Below are 24,994 nucleotides of genomic sequence, written 5' to 3' on the forward strand. Positions count from 1 at the left end.
CCGTTGATAAAGCCTGACTTATTTGCAGACAGAATATTACAAACTGCAAATATTTAATTTAAGCTCAGGGGAGCTATTTATTTTTGTTATTGTTAATAAATACCTTTCTGTTTCTTGAAAAAACAGATCCATTGGTTGATTACGATAACACTTCCTCCCTCAAGAACTTCGGCAGTGAGTGAAATAAAACTGTTACACGGTTTGAAATCACAGACCTTTGAAGTCTTCACGGAATCACTCACGTGACTCCGAAGTAAAATAGTAAGATTAAACGAGAACTTACCAGTTCGAAGTTTGATCTGTATTTTATGAGGAGTTACGATGAGGGATTACGTGCCCTCCGCTCCCACCCCAACCCTCATTATATAGATCAAACTAGTGAAACTGATGTCTCCTTAATCTTTACTAAAATACAGATTTACTTCATCTTAATAACTGTGTCTATCTTTGTATGTGATTACCACACCAAAGCTGCTTGGAAGTATGCCGCGTCTTGCCTGCGCACTGAGCTTGAAGGTTCTTCTACAATTCTTGACTGAATGTGCTGGGATCTATTTCACTTTTCTTCACTCTTCAGCTGCCTAATGTGAAAAAGAAAATGCATGTTATTAAATTAATATAAAGAATGTTTAAATCATTTAAACCACAAAAATATAACAGTCTCTCAACAGTATTTATTGAATTGAATAATTAGTCAGTGGATCTGAGCTAGTTCACCTTGTCGAGTAACAGAATGGAACTTGAGGACATTACATTAGGTTTGTTATACTCAAAGTAAACATTAAATTGTTGTTTTAGTGTTCTTGAGAGTCAATTGAAAGATCTGGCTCCCATGTTGCATTTTTGATTTGTCCTGCATTCAAATGACCTTGCATTAATTTTAAAATGGTAGTATAAGGGAGCCTTATTGTAATTCAGTACAGCGATTTTAAAATTGTTTGCATTACCTTGACACTAACATCCCGGCTTTTAGCCCTAAGCTTGTTGACTTGGGATTCTGCTATATCAGCACGTTCCTCAGCTTCCTCCAGCTCATGCTGGACTTTCCTGAACTTGCCCAGGTGAATGTTGGCTTGCTCCTCCTAAAGGGAATGCATAAAAAAATGGTTCCAGCAAATGTTTTCCATTGCTTACAACAACAAACTGAGATTGAAAATCCAGTGACAACTCACAAATAGCAAACACACTTTTACAGACACTCTTAAAACTTAAGATTGGATCTTGGATGGTTGGCTTCCAGGCTGACCTATTAGAAAACTGGGATAAATTTATTTTATAATTGCGACAATTACAAAAATGTTCCATCTAGATTAGATCTGTTGTGGAGATTCAAATCAACATATTATTTTCTATAATTAACGACCAGTCAAAAGGCAATATTCTATCAACCCAGGGAGAAATTTGATTGGCATTTTGCTCAGTTGATTTACAATTTGGGATAAGCTCTAGAATAAGAATATAGAGTCCTACAGCAAGGAAACAGGCTCTTTGGCTCAATTTGCCCATGCAACATGGATGCCTCCTTTACACCAGTCCTATCTACCCGTATTTGGGCCACATACCTCTAAACCTTTCCTATCGCTCCATATCTTTCATATCCATGCCTTAGTACATGCCTTAACTACTGTACCTCCTCTGGCAGCTTGTTCCATATACCCTCCACTCTCTGTGTGAAAAGGTTTCCCCTCAGGTTCCTTTTCAATCTTTCCCCTCTTAACTTAAACATACTGTATGTCCCCTGGTTCTTGATTCTCCTTCTGTGGATAAAAGACTGTGCATTTACCCAATCCCCCTCATAATCAAATGCACCTCTAGAAGGCCATCCATTATCCTCATGAACTCCAAGAAATAAAGTCCTAGCCTGCCCAACCTATCCAAATCGCTCAGGCCCTGAAGTCCTGGCAACATCCTTATAAATCTTCTCTGCACTCGTTCCCGTTTAACAACATCCTTCCTACAGCAGGGTGCAAAAAAGGAACTATATTTGCATTGGAGTCATGGATAGAATCATAGAAAAAGTCATGCACTTCTATCTATGACTTCTAATGTAACTACAATTACCATGATCTTGCTACATTAGCTTGACTTTATTTCATGAAGAAGTGAAAAGGTTTTGTTTTGTCTTTTCATCGTTTACATCTTTACAAAGTTAGCTGACCAACTATTTTGTTCATTATATCAAGACTCTTCCTTTATTAATGCATATAGAGATCTGCATGTCAAACAATTTTCCTTACTTCACAAAACCATGTAGTGTGTACATGAGGCTTTAAGGCCGCATGCGGCCTTCTATGCCATTAAGTGTGACCTTTTGAATGAATCCAAATTTAGTAGAACAAATCTTTTTATTATTATTATGTTTTTGTTCATCTTTTATTATTTTTATTTAAATCTTAAAATGAACGCATTTCAAATATCAAAGAGTAAAAGAAGATTCAACTAAATAATCCTCTCTGACTGACGGCCACAATTAAAACATTTTGAAGTATATCTAAATTAAGTTTCTTGGGTGCGGCCTTATTAGATTACAGCTAACTTAATGCGGCCTTCCACAATGAAAAGGTTCCCCACCACTGGACTATTTGAAGGGCATGATTCAAATCTTTAACATTCTGAACAACACAGTTGACATTGAAGCAAGCTCCCCGATTTAGACAAAAATACAAAATTGGAAGATTTGCTCAAAATGTAAGTCTAGAGTTCAGTAACTATAAGCCATCTGTCTGTGTTAACCTGTGGTCTTAGAAAATAATTCATTTATGACTGTGAAGACGGGAACGCAGGTTGAAACAATGACTGGAATATCGAATATAACATAAACAATGGATTCTCTGCCTTCATCAGAGAAAGAGAAAGTAACAATTTGAGCAAAGCAATTTATGATGTGGTTAGGGAAGGCATAGGTATTGTGCTTGAACTCCTTTCAAGAATTTTGGTGCATTTAAAACCCATTTTTAAACATTAAGGCAGTTCACAAATAAATGCCTTGTAGGTGTCTTTTCTCGTTAATCTTTTTCATTATGCAACAATACATTCATAACTGTAAAGGGACAACAAAAACTGGATTATCCTTGCAGATGTGAGTGAAACAATATTGAACAACTTTACTATATATCTTCATGATATAAACATATCTTAAGAGAATCTAAATGTAACAGGTGTCCTGAAAAATGACTTACAGTCTCTTCAGATTGTCTCTTGTAGGCCTTAACCTTCAGCTGCAGTTTGTCAACCAAGTCCTGTAGTCTCAGTATATTTTTTCTATCTTCATCCGACTGTAAAAAGCACAGAACAATATATTTTTTCCATGTTTCATGAAAATAATATTTAATCAATTATAATACATTGTCAGATAATTTGGCTTTTAGGAAATCTACAATGGGCATAACAAAACGTGTGCTGTACCTGATAAGATAATTCCTTCGTTCTTCTTTCATATTTGCGAACATTCTTGATGGAATCAATGCCCCGTTTCTGTTCAGCTTCCAGTTCATTTTCTAGCTCATGCACCTAAATAATTGACAAAGTAGGATTAATTGTTTCAGAGCTATAACATATCCGCAAGCTTTAGGATGCAGCATACGACAGCAGGGTATTGCATCTTACCCTGGCCTCCAGTTTCTGGAGCTGTTTCTTTCCTCCTTTCATTGCCAGCTGCTCAGCCTCATCCAGGCGAAGCTGCAGGTCCTTCACTGTCTGCTCGAGGTTCTTCTTCATTCGTTCAAGGTGAGCACTGGTGTCCTGTTCCTTCTTCAGCTCTTCAGCCATCATGGCAGCCTTGCAATATGAGACAATTGGGCAAATCATTATTCACACTCAAATGATATTAATGTAATTTAAATGAAGTAACTTTTATAAATAAAATTCAATGAATTGTTAAAATAACTTCTGACTGACATCAGTGATAGCCTTCTTGGCTTTGTCTTCAGCATTTCTTGACTCCTGGATATTTTCTTCCATTTCAGACTGGAGATGATTCAAGTCTGAATCCAGCTTCTTCTTTGTATTGATGAGGCTCGTGTTCTGCAAGATGAAACAATTTCCAACAAGTTATTTTGTCGGATATGTAAACCGTAAAAAAACATTGTCCATCCAATTTACACAAATTTATGAACAAACCTGAGAGTGCAGCAGCTGAACTCTCTCACTGACATCGACCAGCTCTTGTTCAGCAATTTTGCGAGCTCGGTCTGTCTGTTCTAGAGCGGCTCTCATTTCTTCAATCTCAGCCTGTTGCAGGCCGCTTCTGCGCTCCAACATGGCCAGTTGCTCCTTCAAGTCTTCCTGGCTTCTGCAGGCATCATCCAGCTGTAACTGGGTGTCCTGTGTAGAAGCAGAAACAATTATAAGGATGTAAGAATTGATTGTAAATTTAACATTTGGAACATATGTAAGCATGTATACATTCAAGAATGGATTTTCTTTAATGGAAACCACAACATACATTCATTGCATACAATCTCCATTCATACAAACATCTTCTCCAGCTCTGGAAAGTTAATCCTGCTAAACCAGATATTTCTGCAGCTGAGTGGCACACCAAGAGAGTAGACAGAACCTCAATTAACTAGGGCAGACCACAAAAAATTCAGAAAACTCCTCTGGAAATTATTAACATGCGGCAAAAACAGTTCCATAGCTGTGCAGCCTGTCAAATTTCTTCAGTGATAAAGTAAAAATCACTAATGATTATAAATGTTATTAAAAATCAAAAACGATGAACCAAACAAAAGCAAAAGAAGGGATAGAGAATGCAGATACTGGAAGATTCAGCTGAATACACAGTGCTGGAAGAAATCAGCATGACAAGCAGCTTCTGTGGAGGGAAATGAACACATGATGTTTTGGGTCGGAGCCTTTCTTCAGATTTTGGATCAAGGGAGAGAATGCTAGAAAAGAGAGAAGTGAGTGTGGCAAAGCTTTGCAAGTGATATGATACAGATGGGGGGAAGGGGATGAATGGCAATGTAATTTACCTTACTCTTACTTTTCTTCCATGTAGCCCTGCAATATCTGTTCAAATGAACAGATACTAATACATATCCTGCATTTCTGCTGGGGAATATTAGTTATTAATCTGCTGTTTGACTCCACGCAGACTCTGTAGCGCTTGTAGCTGGTCTACACTAAGTCAGGAATCCCAAACCTTGCCAGCATTTAGAGTGAGATTTTTTTGCAATTCCACATGCCATGGAAACCCAGAAAAGTCTGATCCAAATTACAAAGATATTGACAAGAAACAATGCATTTACTTAAAAGCGCATAAGATTTTAAATATGAATAGTTAAAAATCAAACACCAATGACCTATAGTACAGACCTTTATGTGACCTTGAACATTTCTGAGATGTTTCTGAGCTTCTGAGGCCTGGCGATTAGCATGACCCAACTGAATCTCCATTTCATTCAGATCTCCTTCCATTTTCTTCTTAATTCTTAAAGCATCATTCCTACTCCTGACTTCAGCCTCCAAAGAACTCTGCATTGTGTCCACAACTCTCTGATGATTTCTCTTCAGCTGATCAATTTCCTCATCTTTCTCTGCAATCTTTCTGTCAACATCTGCCTTCAATTGGTTCAGTTCCAGCTGAACGCGAAGGATCTTGCTCTCTTCATGTTCCAGAGATGCCTGCCAAACACAAAAAGGTTCACACATGGCATATTTTGAATCTTGCTATGCACCTATTATAGATATAGATATATAGATATGCCATTTATTGTCACTATACATGTACAGTGAAACTGAAAGCTGCTCGTACTCAGTGCATACATACAATTTAGCACAAAAAACAAGAAACAGAAAAAAACAAAAAACAGAAGGGAGATGGGGGGTGGAATAGGTGCACACATTCTGCGGCGCTACATACATATATACATATATACAGATGGAAGTCCGTGTTGGGCTGTAGGAACCTTTCTTTGCAAACTTTTCTTTATTTGTGGGGCATTGCACTTTGGAATTCAAATGAGTATGGAATTCAGAAAGTATGCAGTTAATGGCAAGACCCTCAACAGCATTGATGCACATGTTCATAGCTCCGTGAACATGGCAACAGAAATAGATAAAGTGAAAAGATGGCGAATGGTATGCTTGCTATAATCGGTCAAGCTATTGAGTTTAAGAGTCAGGAACTCATGTTGCAGTGTTGTAGGAATTTGGTTAGGCTGCATTTGAAATATTGTGTGCAGGGCTGGTCACTCCTTTACATGAAGAATATGCAGGCTTAAGAGAGGGTGCAGAAGAGGTTTTCCAGAATGCTGCCAGTATTTTATGGTATTAGCTATAAGGAGAGGTTGAACAAATTTGAATTGTTTGCTCTGGAGCGTCAGAGGCTTTGGAAAAACCCGTTAGAATTATATAAAATATGAGAGGCAAAGAAAGAGTAGACAGGACATTTTTCCCAGGTTGGAAATATCAAAGATGAGAGGGCATAGCTGAGAGGAGCAAAGATTAAAGGAGATGTGGGGGGGCAGCTTTTTTACAAAGAAAGTGCCTGAAATACGCAGAAACACACCACAGGTGTTGGTGGAAGCAGATACGATAGTGACATTTAGGAGACTTTTGGATAGGCATATGGATACGCAGGGAATGGGGGGTATGGATGACATGCACATAGAGGAGGTTAGTTTAACTTGGCATCATGTTCGGCTGGGACATTGTGGGTTGAAGGATCTATCCCTACGTTATTCTGTTCTATGTTATTTTTAATGGAGAGGAGACTGATTGCAGAAAGTTTATGGTTTCTGTTGATGAGTATTTTTATGAGTCAATTGCCCTTATATATTGAATGTCAGATTTCAAAATACATTAGTTAATGAAAATTGGGATCAATTGAAAGCAGCTAGAAACTCCTTCAATGCTTTATCGACATTTCTCCCACTTTAGCGATGCATTATAACCAGCTTTTTAATGAGGAACATATTATAACACTTTAAATTTCACAAAAAGAAGATTCATTTTCAACCAAACTTAGAATGCGTCTTGACTGAAAATTAATAATCTTGACCCAAGGTTAAGTGAACTGTACTTTGAAAGATCCTTTACAATGTTTTCTCCTGTATCACTCAGCCTATAATTTACCAAAGATATTTAGATGACTGGATTGAAATTTTTTAAATGCATTATTCATAAACTAATATTGCAACTTTATTGCCTCCAAAATATACTAACTAATAGACATCTCACGGAAATTTGATGATGAACCTTCTACCTGTACTATAATAATTGTGCCATCACCTACTGCTTTGCCATGTCCATCTATTGCTGTCTCTCTGATCTCGGGGCCATATGTCAGAATGGTTTAAAAATAAACTGGAGCAGGCAGATTGAAGATTGCAAAAGACTGTTGGACTATTTAAACACAACTTTTAAATTATGATTCGGACCTGAGAGGTGAGAGAAAGATATGCTTGAGTAAAGGTTCAGAGCTGCCCAGCATCTGACAACGCAAAAATGGAATCAGATGGTGATGTGAATAAAGGTTGCAAGAGTCAGTGACTTGAATTGGAGCAATGCTGAGGAAACAAAAGCCAGGCTTAATAGATAGTAGTGATGAGAGCAAGTGGTTTGACTGCTTTAACCATGTAATAAAATAACTGCTAGGGGAGTTATTATTGTAACCTATTGCACCTTTAGTGATGGCAGATCTGGGTGACAGGGTGTGTGTCAAGTTGTAACTAATGTTGATACAAAAAAATAATGCAACATCCTGATATATCTGACAATAAATATTTGACAAAAATCATTACTAATCATTGCAGACAGATAACTTTTTTATGCTATTAAAATTTTAATATAAGATTTATTTATAATATAAATAGCTAATTTCAACATTCTGTTCCAAAATAAATGTCTAATGAATGTTTCAGAAGTAATTTTGATGTTTACCTCTGCTTCCTCCAGAGCAGACTGGACTTCAGATTTTTCTTGCTCAGCTGTTTTCTTTGCTTTCTCCAGCTCATGGAAAGCCTTACCACTTTCGCCCAACTGCTCCGACAACTCAGAGATCTCCTCTATTAAGAATAAAATGTATATTACACAGAGTTGTCAGAAAAAACACTCTGATATTAATATAGGTATTCTAAAATGATAATATTCTTAGATCTCTAAAAAACATTAAATCAAAAGAACAAGACTTACGCTGCAGGTTTTTGTTTTCTCGTTTAAGAGTCTCAAGATGATCTAAAGACTCTTCGTATGCATTCTTCATTTTGAAGGTCTCTGTACTCAAAGTGCGAGATTCCCTTTGTGCTGCTTCCAGTTCAGCTTGGCATTCTTCAAACTTCTGCTTCCATTCGGCCAGAACCTTTATTTTAAAATTGGAAATATCATGTTACAAATATTAGGAAAAATATAGGTAATATGACTGACTTTGGGATGTGGCTCTTACCTTGTCAAAGTTCTTTTGTTTCTTGTCCAGAGCTGCTGCTGCTGAATTTGCCCTCTCTACATCTATCATCAGATCCTCCACTTCATTCTGCAGTCTCTGTTTAGTCTTTTCCAGTGAAGCACATTTGGAGTTCACGGCCTCTATATGCTCCTCTGCATCTTGCAAACGCTGAGCAAGTTTTTTCCTGATAAGTACAAATCCAGAGAATGTTACAGTAAAACCATTTGACAGAATATGGTGCTTGAACATAGGCTCCTCTTTGTTACATACTTGGCCTCTTCTAGTTCTTCTGTGCGCTGGATTGCATCAGTTTCATATTTTGTTCTCCACTGAGCCACTTCACTGTTGGCCTTGGACATTCCACGCTGGAGCTCAGCCTTTGCCTCCATCTCCTCTTCATATTGTTCACGGAGCAGGTCACAGTCGTGGCGGGCAGATTGCAGACCATGGGCCAGGGCTCCCTTAGCCTGAAATGATTACAATTTGGCATGAATGAAGTGTTATTCAATATCATTGCAATTATCAGTAGGTAACTAAATCTTGCAAATTTGCTTCTGGTCACATTGAAAAATAAATTATTATTGGATATCCTTACTTCACAATAAATTAATTTATAGTTCCACAGTTTTAAAAATCAAATTATGACGAATGTATTTTTGTAAAGTTTCCCTTTCTGAGACAAATAATCCACATTAGTTTGGTACAGCTACCTTTGTTTCTTCCTCCAGCTGCCTCTTCAGTTCCTCAAGTTGTTGGGTATATCCTTGTTTTCCTCTTGTCAGCTGCGATACCAAGGCCTCTTTCTCTTCCACCTGGCGGTTCAACTCACCTGCAAATTACACGAGATTGCAAGTGAAAAATAAAAAAATGAGATTGTGTTTTCTTGCACGTTATAAAAAGTATATTTAGGTATAGATCAATACCGTTTTCTGTTGCAAGACGGGCTTTTTGAGTTGATAAGTCGGTGATCAACCGTTGATGTTCATCGTGTTTGGTCTTCATTTCACTGACCTGGTCCTCTAGTGTCCGTGCTATTTTCTCAAGGTTTGCCTGAAACCAAAGCAACCAGTTTTCAAGAGCTGCGACACCAACCGAACAACACCAACAATTCAAAGTTAACTATAAATGTGTAGTATTTAGTGTCCTCTATCACTGTACCTTAGCTTTGGACACTGATTCCATGTTGCTGGCGAGGTCATCAACTTCCATCTTCAGTTCACTCTTTTCCTTCTCAAGCTTCTGCTTCACCCGCTGCAGGTTATCGATTTGTTCCCCAAGTTCTGCAACGCTGTCAGCCTGCTTCTTGCGAAGAGCAGCAGCTGTGGCTTCGTGCTGGAGGGTGGATTCTTCCAGGTCACGGCGCATTTTCTGAAATTCTGCTTCTCGTTTCTTGTTCATTTCAATCTGAGCTGCTGTTGCCCCACCAGCTTCTTCCAGTCGCTCACTGATCTCTTCAAGTTCCCGAGAAAGATCGGCTCTCTGTTTCTCAGTCTTAGCGCGAGAGGCACGTTCAGCTTCAATTTCTTCCTCAAGCTCCTCAATACGAGCCTTAAGATAAATATGCATTGGTTATAATCATGGAACCAGTATTATCAATTCATGTGCATGACTTTCACTGAAAGGCATTGATAATTTTACTGGACTTATCCATCACCTGTAATTCTTTAATCTTTTTCTGCAGTTGGGAACCCATAGCCTGCTCATCTTCAACTTTGCTTTGAAGCTGGCTGATTTCAAACTCCTTCCTTTAATAGTGAAAATGCAGAATTCAGTTAATTAAATAAATATTTAACTTATTTATTTTGAATAAACTTGCACAAAAGTGTCTTACTCCCCTGACATTCTGAAGAAATAATTAAATAGTTAATAGTGGTAACAGATACCAAATATAAACCTTAAATTTATCACCATATTTTCTTTGAAAGTATGTACATTTAAGTAATGAGAATTTAGCACAATCACAGAATCTTAAATACGTACAACTTAATATTTTCCAACAGAAGTTATACATCTAATGAAAATAAGCATTGCATGACATGAACAAGACAAGTGGGATACAATTTTAAACAGAGAATTGTGAAAAAGATCTAATACTGACTTCTTTAGTTTTTCATCCAGTTGCTGCCTGTCATTCTCCAAGTCCATTGTTACTTCTTGAGACAGCTTCAAGTCACCTTCAAGCTTTCTCTTAGCACGCTCCAGATCCATGCGGAGTTTCTTCTCTTGCTCCAGAGAACCTTCAAGCTTTTTAAGAAACAGTATGTTTTATTAGATCAAGCAATGATAATTGTAAAAACAAATATTTGATTTAGTTATGCTTTAAAATACTCACATCATCAACTTGTTGTTCCAACTTAGTCTTTGTTTTGGTCAGAGTGTTGACTTTGTCTTCCTCAGCCTGGAGATCATCCAAGGTCTGCTGGTGGGCCTCCTGGAGAGCTTTCTTTTCCTTGGTTACTTTAGCAATGCTTTCATCAAGACTAGCCATCTCTTCAGTGAGGTTTTTAACCTATGCTCAGCAAAACAAAATAAATAGAATAATGACATGCAATCATCAGAAATCTTTCATGAGTAGTACATCAATTTGACATCAAGATCACCCTTAAATACCTTGTTCTCAGTGGCATGTTTTTCTTTTTCAACTTTGGCTAATGTGAGCTCCAAGTCATCAATATCTTTCTTCAGTTCTGAGCACTCATCCTCCAGTTTCCTTTTCTTAGCTGTCAGCTCAGCATTCATCTCCTCTTCATCTTCCAATCTTTCATTAGCTTCCTTCATTTTAGCCTCTAGTTGAATCTTATTTTTAATCAACCCCTCACATCTTTCTTCTGCATCTGCCAGAGTTTCACCTTCCTGCAATAAAATGATACAATGAATTATACCAGGCCATGTGTTTTGTATACATGTATAACCATGCAAAGATAGCCAATGTGGGTACCGATTGGACTTGAAGTAGGAGATCATTCTTTTCTTGCACAAGAGCCACCATTTTCTCTTCCAATTCCTTCTTCCGTGCTTCAGATTTAACAAGTGCCTCCTTAGTTTTCTCAAACTCATCTTTCATATTTGCCATTTCCTTTTCAGTTTCAGCACTCTTCAGGAGAGGTTTGATCTTGAAGTACAGTTGCATCCATGGCCAGTGTTTGACATTGGTGAACGAACGGATGTTGTACTGTAGAGTATATAGAGCTTCCCTAAATGCCATGGAGAAATGAATAGAGATTATAACCATATTTTGTTTATTTAGTAAAATGATCTATGAATGTATAACTTTTGTTTATGTGTAAATATATTTTTAGGTATTATTTACCTCCTTTCCATCATTCTCGTAAATTCAACCCTCATTAAAAAGCCACGGCATATAGCTTGAGTTTGGGTAACGAGCTGTGCCAACTTTTCATCTCTCATCTCTTCAAGTTGCCCTAAGAGACCAGCTTTGAAGAACACCTTAAACAAAGTAAGGGATTGGTTTCAGTATTTAATTCTGAAAACATAAACATTTTAGGAGCATAGTTCTTGTTCATAAAAATAGATATCAGAATGTCAACATAGAATAAGTATTTTGCAGAACTGAACAAATGGAGCAGGTTTTAGTGGATTTGTACTTGCCCCATATATCCACTTACATATTAACAAAGATGCTTTTCAAATCACCTGTTCCTAAGATTCCATTCAAAAGTATATTGTTGATTCATCTCGTTATTTCACATTACAAAACTTACACTTTCAACATAATTACCTTAGTGTGTCCAAACTTGTACTGGGTATGATCTACATCAATGGATCCCAGTAATTTCTCAGATGCCTTCTTGCTATCAATGAACTGGCCTTCAGGAATGGCACTTGCATTTAGAATTCTGTACCTGTTGCATGAGAGTTTTATATACATTATTGGTGATTTTTATTAGAACTAAATATATTGAACAATTTAGTTGAATGGAAAATAAAAATGTAGAATTTGAGATATTTCACCTTTGCTTGAAGTCTCCGTAGATGATTCTGCTTGGGAATCCCTTTCTGCAAATTCTGATACCTTCCAGCACACCATTGCACCTCAACTGGTGTATGACAAGGTGATTTTCCATAATGCCTGGTGTTTAAAACATTAATATAAAACAACTAAAGTAGAATACAACATTATTTTCTATGACACATTGACTGGATAGATGGAACTACGACTTGCCTGGTGTCTTTGTCTCATTGGGGATGAGACAGCGCACAAAATGAGGATGTGTGGTTCTCAGGTTAGCCATCAGCTTGCCCAAGTTTTCCTGTGATGTTAAAAAATACAGACAGTTACACAATTGTACATTAGTCTGATGCATTTCAGTCAATAATTTACAAATTAATTCACGATTCATATAATTTGTTCAATACATAGTGATAAGTGAATGTGCAAGGAAAAATCTTACCCTAAACAAAGCAGACACTGTCTGGAATGAACCACCCTTCTTTTTGCCTGCTTTCTTTGTACTGTCTGTGACAAAGAAGCAACACATTTAATTGTTCTTAACAAATTATTAAAGGCGAGAAAGCAATACCATTGCTAACAGCTGTTTATAGCAGAGATTTACCTTCAGGGACTGCAGCGTAGAGAACACCCAACAGTTTCACTGATGACTTCTGGAACAGCCCAATTACAGTTTCATTCAGTGGATCCTTATTCTTATCCAGCCAGCCAGTAATGTTGTAGTCCACATTGCCAGCATAATGTGCCAGTGAGAAGTGAGCATCAGGCTTTCCTTTGACAGGCTTGGGCTTCAAGAAGTTGTTTGACTTTCCAAGGTGCTGATCATACAACTTATTCGTGAAGGAAGTGTCTGAGGCCTTGGGGAACATACACTCCTCCTCGAGGATTGAGAAGATACCCATGGGCTGTGGACAATGCCAATGTTTATTTTTTAAGTCTTTGCCATTAATATAAAATTAGATTTACATTCTACTTTCTTTTATGTCTTCCATGATATTACCTACCTTCTCAATGAGTTCAATGCAAGCAGCCAAGTCCATACCAAAGTCAATGAATTCCCATTCAATTCCTTCCTTCTTGTACTCCTCTTGTTCCAGAACAAACATGTGGTGGTTGAAGAACTGCTGCAGTTTCTCATTTGTGAAGTTGATACATAACTGCTCCAAGCTGTTGTACTAAACAAATACATATCATCAACTCACTTATTAGTGTCTCGTCTTTACTGTTCGAAATTTATAATTATGTATTTTGTTATTGATTATATTTCTGAAACATACATCAAAAATTTCAAAACCAGCGATGTCCAGCACACCAATGAAATACTGTCTGGCCTGCTTTGTGTCCAGTTGTTGATTGATACGGATGACCATCCATAAGAACATTTTCTCAAAAACAGATTTGGAAAGAGCACCAACTGAGTTGGTGACCTAAAAGAATATAATATGTGTTTTAGTTGAAGGTAACACTCTAAATAAAGTATTTTAAAAGTTTACGAACTATCATGGTAACCGTACCTGTCGAACCGTCTGCCCTTTGGTCACAAATTCATTGCCAACCTTTACTCGTGGATAGCACAATGCCTTTAGCAAATCTGCTGAGTTGAGGCCGGTCAGGTAGGCAACTTTGTCGGCATCTAACATAAGACAAAGGCAAATTATTACATTTGGAAATGGCAGTGAATTGTGTTCTTTTGAGAAAATAACTTTTGTATGTTATCTTCTCTCATAAAGACACACGGACAGCCAAAAAGCCTTTTGAATCCTGCTAGCTCCCCTGGAAGCAATGTCATTATGCCCATTCCTTCACGGGCTGTTTGCTGCATTCCAGCATTCTATACACTGAGGCATTCACTCAAGAAATTTCACTAAACAACTGCCAGGAAGTTTAATTTTCTCTGTGTGGAACTGCTGGCAATACACTGGAATATCTGGATCTGTGCACAGCAAGCTGTTTGCCTGATTCAACCAACCTTACTTTAACATCTTCTTCACAATATATCAATATTGTACCAAGTAGCTAACATAAAATTACTGATGAACAATATAATGAGTTGGTTTGTGATGGGCCTAGGGTGGAAAAAGAACACAGAACAGCGCAACATTCTGGTGGCGAACATTAACTCTGTAGATATTTGTTAGGGAGGTGGAATATCTTTCAAAAATATTTTGGCACTGATTACATTATACTGAAGGTCCGTATTATTTTGAATTTGTAAATAATGATAAATGCGGAAGTGAAATGAACTGTTACCTTCTGTGCCGTCTGGTTCTGCCTGCTCTTCACGCTGTTTTTGTTTGAATTTCATATTGCCCATGTGCATCACTGCGCCAGTGAGTTTGTAGATGCCCCACTTCTCTTCAATGACGAAGCCAAGGATATCGATGGCAGTCTGTGCAACAAAATGGTTAGAATCCAAAACAATATTAATGCATTGAACACATCAGTTATCTAGTACCTGTAGACACATCCAAAAACTATTTTGAGTAGTCATTTTTGTAGGTGTAGGATTATTATTGTCATGTGAACCAAGGTACAGTGAAAATGTTTGTTTTGCCTGCTACCCAATGAAATCAGATAATACTGTGCATATATACAATCAAGTCACCCTCAAGTACAATAGGTAGAGCAAAGGAAAGATGCAGAGTGCAGAATATAATTATCTGCATTGGTGTGCATCAGTTCCAGAAACAAAGTCCAATGTCCACAATGGTGTTAAGGTGAATCAGACAGTACCCTAACTGTACCCTAATGGCGCTGGAGTCCATCTACCCCGACTCGTTCACAGTGGTGTTGGAGAATCCTGCAAGTTTTACCATAAGGGTAACGTCTGAAACAGGTGAAAATGAAGAAACTGTCGAATCAACGCTCCAATTTACATATATTTACAGAAGGTCAAATCGGAAACCTAATAACAGAGGGAAAGAAGCTGTTATTGGGTCTAGTGGTGTGCGCTTTAAAGCTTCTTTATCTTCTGCCCAATGGGAGTGGAAAAGAGGAACAAATGAGAGCGGTGGGACAAGTCTTTGTTTATATTGACTCTTTTCCAAGCCACCATGAATTTAGATATAGTCAATGGTGGGGTGTCTGGTCTTTGTGATGGATTGGGCTACATCCACAACTGTTCTCAGTTTCTTGTGATCTGGGCAGAGCTGTTCCCAACCCAACATTTGGGGTGCAATCCAGCCTACTATGTGTTACCTGAAAGTCTGAGATGGCAGGTTTATTTTTCTTATTTCCATATACATAAACACTTCCTAGGTCAACCATTGTAATTATTTTCACTATTTTTCTTTAAATCAAATCATCTTCATTCAGTTATGAATATCTTTTGTGTCAATATAGATTAATGTCGATGATGGCTTGAATATATTAATGTATTATAATGTATTAGTCAAATTAAGAAGGTACAAATATATGCAGAGCAACTACTCACATCAGTTGCAACCAATTCTTCTGTGTCATCAATACTCTTGACTGTAATCTCACCCTGGCTGATGAAAGGATAATCATAAGGATTTGTGGTAATTAGACATGACTCTGCAAAATAAATGTTTTGTGGAAAGACTTGTGAGCAACTACAGAAAGACAACATGTAACCCAATTACTTTTAATTCTTCAGTTCAACACTTTGAATCTTACCAACGATTTCAGGTTTGTGATTGGTCATCATCTGGTAGAAAATGTGGTAACTCCTTTCAGCTTTCAGCTGGAATGTCACTCTGGATTTTTCCAGGAGATCTGGTGAGACAAACAAATATAGAATTGACAAAGAACGTGTCAAACTAGTCAACAATTTGATTTACAAACAATATTTACAAATCCAGTTCCACTGCACTTACAGGTTTCAATGTCAGCAGAAGCCAGTTTACCAGTGGTACCGAAGTGAATCCTGATGAATTTACCCTTGAAATATAAAGAACATGCATATCAGAAACCGATTTAGTTGTGTGAAACATTTTAATCAACACTGCTCTGTTAATCATTGCCTGCACACAAGAGGGTAATGAAACTGCTCAGGAAACTTACGAAACGAGATGAATTATCATTCCTCACAGTCTTGGCATTACCGAAGGCTTCCAACAGTGGGTTAGCCTGGATGATTTGATCCTCCAGTGATCCCTGCAAAAATACTTTCGATATTAGAATCTAGAATTTACTAATTTACTAAATTAAGTTAGAAGTAAACTGCAGGAAGGTGTCAGATTGTGCGTGGTACCAACTCTGTCTCACCTGCATCTTCCCAGAAGTTTGAGCTTCCTTCTTCTTGGCGTCGGAAACTGCTCCAACCGAAGCGAAGTACTGGATAACACGTTTCGTGTTCACAGTCTTCCCGGCACCGGATTCTCCGCTGCATGAAGAACGTGACGAAGTGAACAATTACCAAACTAACAGCGAGACAGACTGAAGGAATAAATATTCAAGTGAACTACAATTCCAAAAAAAGCTTGGTCAATGAATGTGGTTTCACATCGCCATGAAGAAGAAACACTGAGGGTTTTGGAAGGGAGGTCGATGAGACTATGTATAAACTCCGAAGAAACCCTCTGGTGTTGTGAACACTACTCAGCTCTGATCATGCGTAAGAAGCAAACTTTTGGAATTATTTTATACAATTATCGTTTATTTTTATTTTTGAAAAACGTAGAGTGATTTAAAATCAGCCCCGCATGGAGTATAATTGAATGATTGCAGATGTCCGCTGATTACATGGATAGAAGATATAGCCGAAGAGAACGTCAGGGAAAAATTGTGAAAATTAATGAGGTGTCGCTACTGGGAAGGTTGTGAGCACAGAAGTAAACATGACTGGATATGAATGGGGAGGGGGACTGCTCCGCTTTCCCCGAATTGAAGAGGTTTTTGGATTGTAGAAGTGGACGGCAGTTGGGGTCGACGAGGAAGCAGGAAAGTGGGTTTCAACAGAAAATGTATTTACGTGATGATATTAACGATGTGATGGATATGCAAAAATAAATAATGACACCTCTATCAGAAAATAGTCACACTATCGCAAGCTCTGAACTCAGTAACACTCACGTAATCAGGATGGACTGGTTTTCACGATCTGGGGGAAAAGAAAACAACATCAGTATCCAGAGTTCAAACCACAGAGATAGTTTCGTCGGAGACACAAGGACTATAGACGCTGGTTATTTTGTTTGTTTGCTTCATGAATTTGCTCCATATTTAAATTACAATTCGAATGTAATTAGGCTCTAAACGAAAAAAATACCAATTGACCACCTACCCGTCTGCATGGCTTGATACGCGTTGTCAGAGATGGAGAAGATGTGAGGAGGAGCCTCTTGACGCTTCTTCCCTCTGTATCCCGTCACGCACTGTGGGTCGTACACTGGCAACCACTTGTAGGGGTTCACAGTGACACAGAACAACCCAGAGTAAGTCTAAGGTGGGAGAATGTAATGAGCATTTATCAGGCAAATTCTGATCATTATGGCCAGCATGGTCATTTTGCAAGATCAAACAACTGTACTTACGTAGATCATCCAGGCAGCATAACGCTCTTTGAGGTTATACAACACGGATGCCTCGTTCAGGTGAGTCATCATGACCATGTCCTCTACTTTATCGTATTTTGGAGGATTCATCGGCAGGACGTCAGCCTCTTTAACAGTAACGGTCTGAAAATAATCAACAATCAAATTTAATGAAATGTGTCATTGGCGTACGCTGCAGACACACAGTAATATTCATTTCCGAATACAGTATTATGTGTAACTATTCAACGAACCCTCTTGTCTAATAAGGTCTCCACGGTGGCTTTGCCGCCCTCCTTGCTCTTGATGATTCCCTTCACGAACAGATCTTTCTCATCGGCAACATAGCAGGCGGTTTTGGCATCGAACGGTCGGTTCTGAGCTTCAAGCCTTTCTTTATCAGTCTTCCGTAAATACGACGCCGCCTTCCCAAACACTGCCATCTCCGCATCCCCCATGGCTTCGGTCTATTGCTGGATAGCACAAGGAAAATGCATCAGCACATAATCACATCAGCGGCATTCAAGCATTTCCTTTTAACATAAGTAAATGAATCACGAGAAGGAAACAGGGCTCTTATTCGAACTACACCTAATTAGTTATTACTTGTTGGGAAAACAATTACATTCTTTCAACAAACCACAACGGAATGGATGAAATCAGCTTGTCAGTCTCTTTTGACGTTGTATCTTCATTATTTCATTTTTAATATTGTTATGCCTGGCTAGTTTATTTTGGCAAATTCATTTGCACAGCACCGCGTTACCAGTTTAACTTAAATATAGCCTTTTTTTGCTCAGTGTAAATTTCAACTGCCTACTATCCTTGTGACGAGATTGACAAGATACTCAGAACATAGGCCTGTGACGAGCCATGTATTTTCAACGGGAATGTTTCTCACCGGAATCCCAAATTTGTAATTCTGCAAAATTTAAAAAAGTGCCTGCGCATAATTTGTCCAAAATCCAAAATCCAGGGCAGAGCAAATATACACGATAAAATAGTTCGAGAATCGCGTATAACAAATCTTTCGAATGCAGCGTCCAACCCCCTGCCGTTTCTAGAATGCCAAATATCGTGTTAACGGATTACAAAGTAAATTATATGCACTGGTCACCTTTCATTGGTATTAAATATTTGTGAATCGTTTGCTTTGTAACTGTAGAGAATGATGATCACCTCGCCGCTGTTGCACAGAATATGTGCAGCGTTTATGCTATTCGTGATACATGATACATCTCGCTGCGCCGGTGAATGTTGAAGCAACTACTTTTAATGCGGTGTTCAATAACAACTCGTACATTATTATCATTAAAGTGCATTTATACGTATTCGAATGTTCTGCGTTATCACCGAACGATTATCAATTCTTAAAAATCAAACGCAGTTTCATCAATCACAAGTTTCTGTTAGAACATTTGCTTGCTCAATCATCCTTTACCTTTTTCAGTCCCAGTGAAGAATAAAAGATTCCACTCAATTCTAGCAAAAGAAAATAATAAATTAATTAATTTACATCATTCGGGATCTGATCTCGGGATCTGATCTACATGAGCCAAAATGTTTATGTTGGTTGGTCTATTCTAATTGTGGGGGTTTTCTGGATAGATTTCTTCTTCCTCATCATTTACTACCCGAGAGAAGTGATGGGGTCCCCCCCCTCCCCTTCCCGGCTTCGCCAGTGAATGTTTATGAAGAAAGTGAGAAACTTACCCCGATGGTTGGGCACCAGCAGCTTTCTCTGTGCTCCGGTCAACTTATATATACTTTTTTTTTGTGAGCACAGCATGTCCGATTCCTATAATTAGTATACAAAAGCCTGATGAGCAGATTTTCTTGTTGCATTGACTGGTGTTCTAATATCGGGATATAATTAGACAAGCAACATAAGCAATTTGCTTTGGAATTCATTAGCAGTAATCCGATTGACACCACACGTAGCCATATAAGTTGAAGCTGTAAAGCTGACAAATAACAAACCCACGTTTTAGTATCTTAATTCCATTGAATCTTTAAAATAGTCTTCTGCTGACCATACGGTGCTTTCTTGATAAGCGCAAGCTACATTTATAATGTTAATGTTTATTCAATAACAAACCTTGAAGTTTATAAATTCCCTTGTAGTCCCTAATATCGACGATGAAACTTTGTTCCACGATACTTGCATGGACATAGTATGTGTATGTTTAATTAAAAGGCAACATTGCACATGTTCATAATTTGGTAAAACAAATGTTAGAAAATGTTACATAGCGCTCAATTCATTGTATGGGGCTGCGGGGAGGCTACACACTCGACTCGATCCAGTGCCGGTAGATTTGTTTTCGGAAGGATTGAGTAAACAATGGATATAGTCTTCGGAGTTTAGCAAGATAAGGTCAAGTCAAGTTGACTTTACATTGTCACACGTACAATGAAAACCTTGCTTGCAGCAGCATCAAGCGCACATCAACTTAGAAAGCACACAAAAGCATAAACCATACATAAATTACAGATGTTTAGCAAGACAAAAAGAAAAATACTCCAAAAACGGACAATTGTTCAAAAAGACACAATGCGAAAGCAAGTCCTTAGTCGTTCAAGAGGTGGTCCACCGTGTTCCACTGCTGAGGGAGGGTGAGGTTAATGTACGAAGGTAGCTGTTCCAGAATCTGGTGGTGTGGGGCTTAAAGCATCTGTATTGCCTGCCCAGTGGTAGCAGTGAGAAGAAGGCATGGCTTGCATAGTGGGGATCCTTGATGATAGATGTTTTTTTGTTTTTTTTTCAAAATAGACATTATTCAATTGATAAATATACACAATTCATGAACCATTTGAACAAAAAAAAATCATCCGACATTTTCGGAGACTATACAATTTTTTTTTTTCAGTACAATATTTTTACATTCGTCAAATTCCACCAAAACTGTCCCCCACTCGTGGCCCCTGTCCAAGTAATAAATATATACAATGTGTGCACAGTTCGAAAATTCCATCCGACATTTTTGTAGGCTATAGAGATTGTTCAATACAGTTTATGTCTTTTAAATTCCACAAAAATGTCCCCCACCCGTGCCACTCATGTGACTTTCTGAGGCTGTACCTTATTTAGATGTTTTCGATGGTGGATAGCAAATATCCTATAGTGGAGGTGGATGGGGCTCTGCCTCTGATGGGCCAGGCTGAGTCTAGCACTCTGTTCACCTTCCTGCATTCTTGTGCATTAGAATTTATTACCGATCCACACTGATTGTAATCTTTCGATGAGGATGATCTCATTGAAACATAACAAGGTTTAAAAGGGCACTATTAAAGCAAAATGTTCCATGGCTGAGGAGTCTGGGACCAGAGGGCACAGCTTAAGACCAACGTTTCAGTATTATGGTTGTGAAAGGTGACATTTTTTCACTCAGAGGGTTGAAATATGGAATTTGCTAGCACTGTGAAGCCTCAGTCATTTTGTTTTGGACATGGAGGAATTAAAAAGACACGGGGACAATGTCAGACAATGTAATTGAGAAAAAAAGATCAGTTATGACCATAATTAAGGCAAAGCAAATTTGAATAATCAAATTGTCCTATTTCTTATTTTCTTAGGTAAGTTCTTGTCCATAGTTCATATGAACCAGCTAAATTTACATATAAGAAGATTTACCTGATTTAATACTCATAGTAACGTTGAGGGTGACCTGTATGTAAATAATAAAGCAACAAATAGTGTTTGTGTGTGTGGGGGGCAAATATATATTCACAGAAAACATCTGTCTGAGATTTCCTATATTCCACCCGTGACTACACATAGAAAAAAACATAATTGGCTATACGCATTTGAAACACCTGGAGGATTTGCAAGGTGCTCTGATAATCCATGTGGTCATTCAGAATGATGAGGATTAATGTATACAGTAATTGCCTCTCATCGTTCCTTACACCATTTACATACAGATCATCCTCACTATTATTCTGACTACAAAAGCTAGTAACTCTTACCGGCAATAAATTGCAGTATTAGTTTTGTACAAACCATGGACAAGAGCTTGCCAAAGAACATAAGAAATGGCAGGAGTTGACCATACAGAATCTTCTTTAATATTTCAAAAATAACCATTATTGAAAAAATATCGACAAGAAATACAAAAACAGTAAGGTACACAAAAGTGCTGGAGAAACTCAGCGGGTGCAGCAGCATCTATGGAGCGAAGGAAATAGGCGACGTTTCGGGCCAAAACCCTTCTTCAGACTGATGGGGGGTGGGGGGGGGAGAAGGAAGGAAAAGGGGAGGAGGAGGAGCCCGAGGGCGGGCGGATGGGAGGGTGGGAGGAGACAGCTAGAAGGTTAAGGAAGGGGAGGAGACACCAAGGGCTAGCAAAATTTGGAGAATTCAATGTTAATGCCATCCGGACGCAAGGTCCCCAGGCGGAATATGAGGTGCTGTTCCTCCAATTTCCGCTGTTGCTCACTCTGGCAATGGAGGAGACCCAGGACAGAGAGGTCGGATTGGGAATGGGAGGGGGAGTTGAAGTGCTGAGCCACCGGGAGGTCAGGTTGGTTATTGCGGACTGAGCGGAGGTGTTCGGCGAAACGATCGCCCAACCTACGCTTAGACTCCCCAATGTAAATCAGCTGACATCTAGAGCAGTGGATGCAGTCGATGAGGTTGGAGGAGATGCAGGTGAACCTTTGTCGCACCTGGAACGATTGCTTGGGTCCTTGAATGGAGTCGAGGGGGGAGGTGAAGGGACAGGTGTTGCATTTCTTGCGGTTGCAACGGAAAGTGCCCGGGGAGGGGGTGGTGCGGGAGGGAAGGGAAGAATTGACAAGGGAGTTGCGGAGGGAGCGGTCTTTGCGGAAGGCAGACATGGGGGGAGATGGGAAGATGTGGCGAGTGGTGGGGTCACGTTGGAGGTGGCGGAAATGGCGGAGGATTATGTGTTGTATTTGCCGGCTGGTGGGGTGAAAGGTGAGGGCCAGAGGGACTCTGCCCTTGTTGCGAGTGCAGGGATGGGGAGAGAGAGCACTCCTCCCCTTTTCCATCCTTCTCCCCCCCCCCACCCCCCATCAGTCTGAAGAAGGGTTTCGGCCCGAAACGTCGCCTATTTCCTTCGCTCCATAGATGCTGCTGCACCCGCTGAGTTTCTCCAGCATTTTTGTGTACCTTCGATCTTCCAGCATCTGCAGTTCCTTCTTGAATACAAAAACAGTATATGGCTTTCATTATGCTAATAATCTATATACTCATTGTGTAATTGTTTCTACACATCTGCACTGTTAATATATTCTGTGTATCGAGCACCTTGCCGCTCATGTGGCCTAGGATGATACAAGCTATCGGTATATAATCCTTGTTTCTGCTAGTATATCATGTTGCACAAGAAGACCAACAAGTTTCAGGCAGTACACAGTGCGTCATTTACTGTGTTAATGATCCTCCAGCACCAATTCACGTTTGTCTCAGTCGGCATCCCTGGGAACAACCTAAGATTTGAGGTAGACAAAAAATGCTGGAGGAACTCAGCGGGTAAGGTAGCATCTATGGAGAGAAGGAAAAGGCCACATTTCGGGTCAAGACCCTTCTTCAGACTGATGTTCCGGGGGGGCAGGGGGAGCGGGGAGAGGACGGGAAAAAGAAAGGAAAAGGCGGAGACAGTAGGCTTTGTGGGAGAGCTGGAAGGGTCCTTTTTAAAAAAAATATTTTATTTATTAGGTGGAATGTACATTACAGTATATAAGCCAAAAATAACATAATACATTTCCTGTACCACTTCTTGTTTTAAACTTTAAAAATAAGGAAAGTAGAGAGAGTTAGTTAGGATAGTAAGTGCGTGAAAGAGAGATCAAGAGAGAGCCGTAGAAACGTAAAACACGAAAAAGAGATAAAAAGTAAACCAAAGAAAAAGAAAGAGAAAAATAGAGAACAGAAGATATAAGAAAGTAAAATAAGATAAAAGGGATATACCTACTTCATATCTTTACACACCCCTCACCAGGTCCTGAAACCATTTATTTTCAAAGTTATGTTGCACCCTATACTTGTAATAAGTTGATAAATGGAGACCAAATCTTTTGAAAATAGTCTGATTTGCCTGCTAGGAGGAATCTCATGTCTTCCAGGTGTAACATTTCGGACATATTTGAAATCCACATTTTTATCGTTGGTGTGGGAGCGTTTTTCCAGAATTTAAGTATACGTTTTTTTTGCCATTATTAAGCCATAATTAAGGAAGCTCTTTTGGAATGAAGTCAGCTCAAAGCTGGCTTCAATTGTTCCAAAAATAATCAATTCTGCGTTCGGTTTCAGTTTTATTTTAAATAATTTTGTACAAATTTCAAAGATTTAATTCCAAAATTTTTGGATTTTTATACAAAAAACAAAGGAGTGTGCTGTAGTTGCTTCTTGGGATAGACATTTATCACAGATGGGGGAGACATTTGGAAAAAGTTTACTTATTTTAGTTTTGAGTAATATAGTCTATGTAAAGTTTTAAATTGGATTAGAATATGTCTTACATTGATCGAGCATTTATGCACATATAGCAAGTGTTTATCCCACCTCTCTTTCGAAATTTTTATAGCTAGTTCTTGTTCCCAATCTCTTCTAAATCTATCGGATGATGGTATTTCTATATCCAGGATGATATTATACAAGTATGATATTAAATTAGTTGATTCCGCCTTTATATTCATTGCTTCGTCTAATAGGTCTGGAGACAAATTTTGATATTCTTGTGTATATTTTTTCAAATAGTCATGGATTTGAAAATATTCAAAATATTGATTACTTCTCAGATTGTATTTAAGTTGTAGTTGTTGGAACGATAAAACATTTCCATTATCATACATGTCTCCAAACGTTTCAATTCCTATTCTTTCATAGAAACATAGAAACATAGAAATTAGGTGCAGGAGTAGACCATTCGGCCCTTCGAGCCTGCACCGCCATTCAATATGATCATGGCTGATCATCCAACTCAGTATCCCGTACCTGCCTTCTCTACATACCCTCTGATCCCCTTAGCCACAAGGGCCACATCTAACTCCCTCTTAAATATAGCCAATGAACTGGCCTCAACTACGCTCTGTGGCAGAGAGTTCCAGAGATTCACCACTCTCTGTGTGAAAAAAGTTCTTCTCATCTCGGTTTTAAAGGATTTCCCCCTT

General features: G+C 38.6%; 1 pseudogene; it reads right to left on the reverse strand.

Annotated features, from left to right (window-relative positions):
* Nucleotides 1–541: 541 nt before the first annotated feature.
* LOC129708135 (myosin-4-like) lies at nt 542–19,335 on the reverse strand (annotated as a pseudogene).
* Nucleotides 19,336–24,994: the final 5,659 nt, after the last annotated feature.

Source organism: Leucoraja erinacea, chromosome 23 (genome assembly GCF_028641065.1).
Source record: "Leucoraja erinacea ecotype New England chromosome 23, Leri_hhj_1, whole genome shotgun sequence".
NCBI classification, from domain to species: domain Eukaryota; kingdom Metazoa; phylum Chordata; class Chondrichthyes; order Rajiformes; family Rajidae; genus Leucoraja; species Leucoraja erinaceus.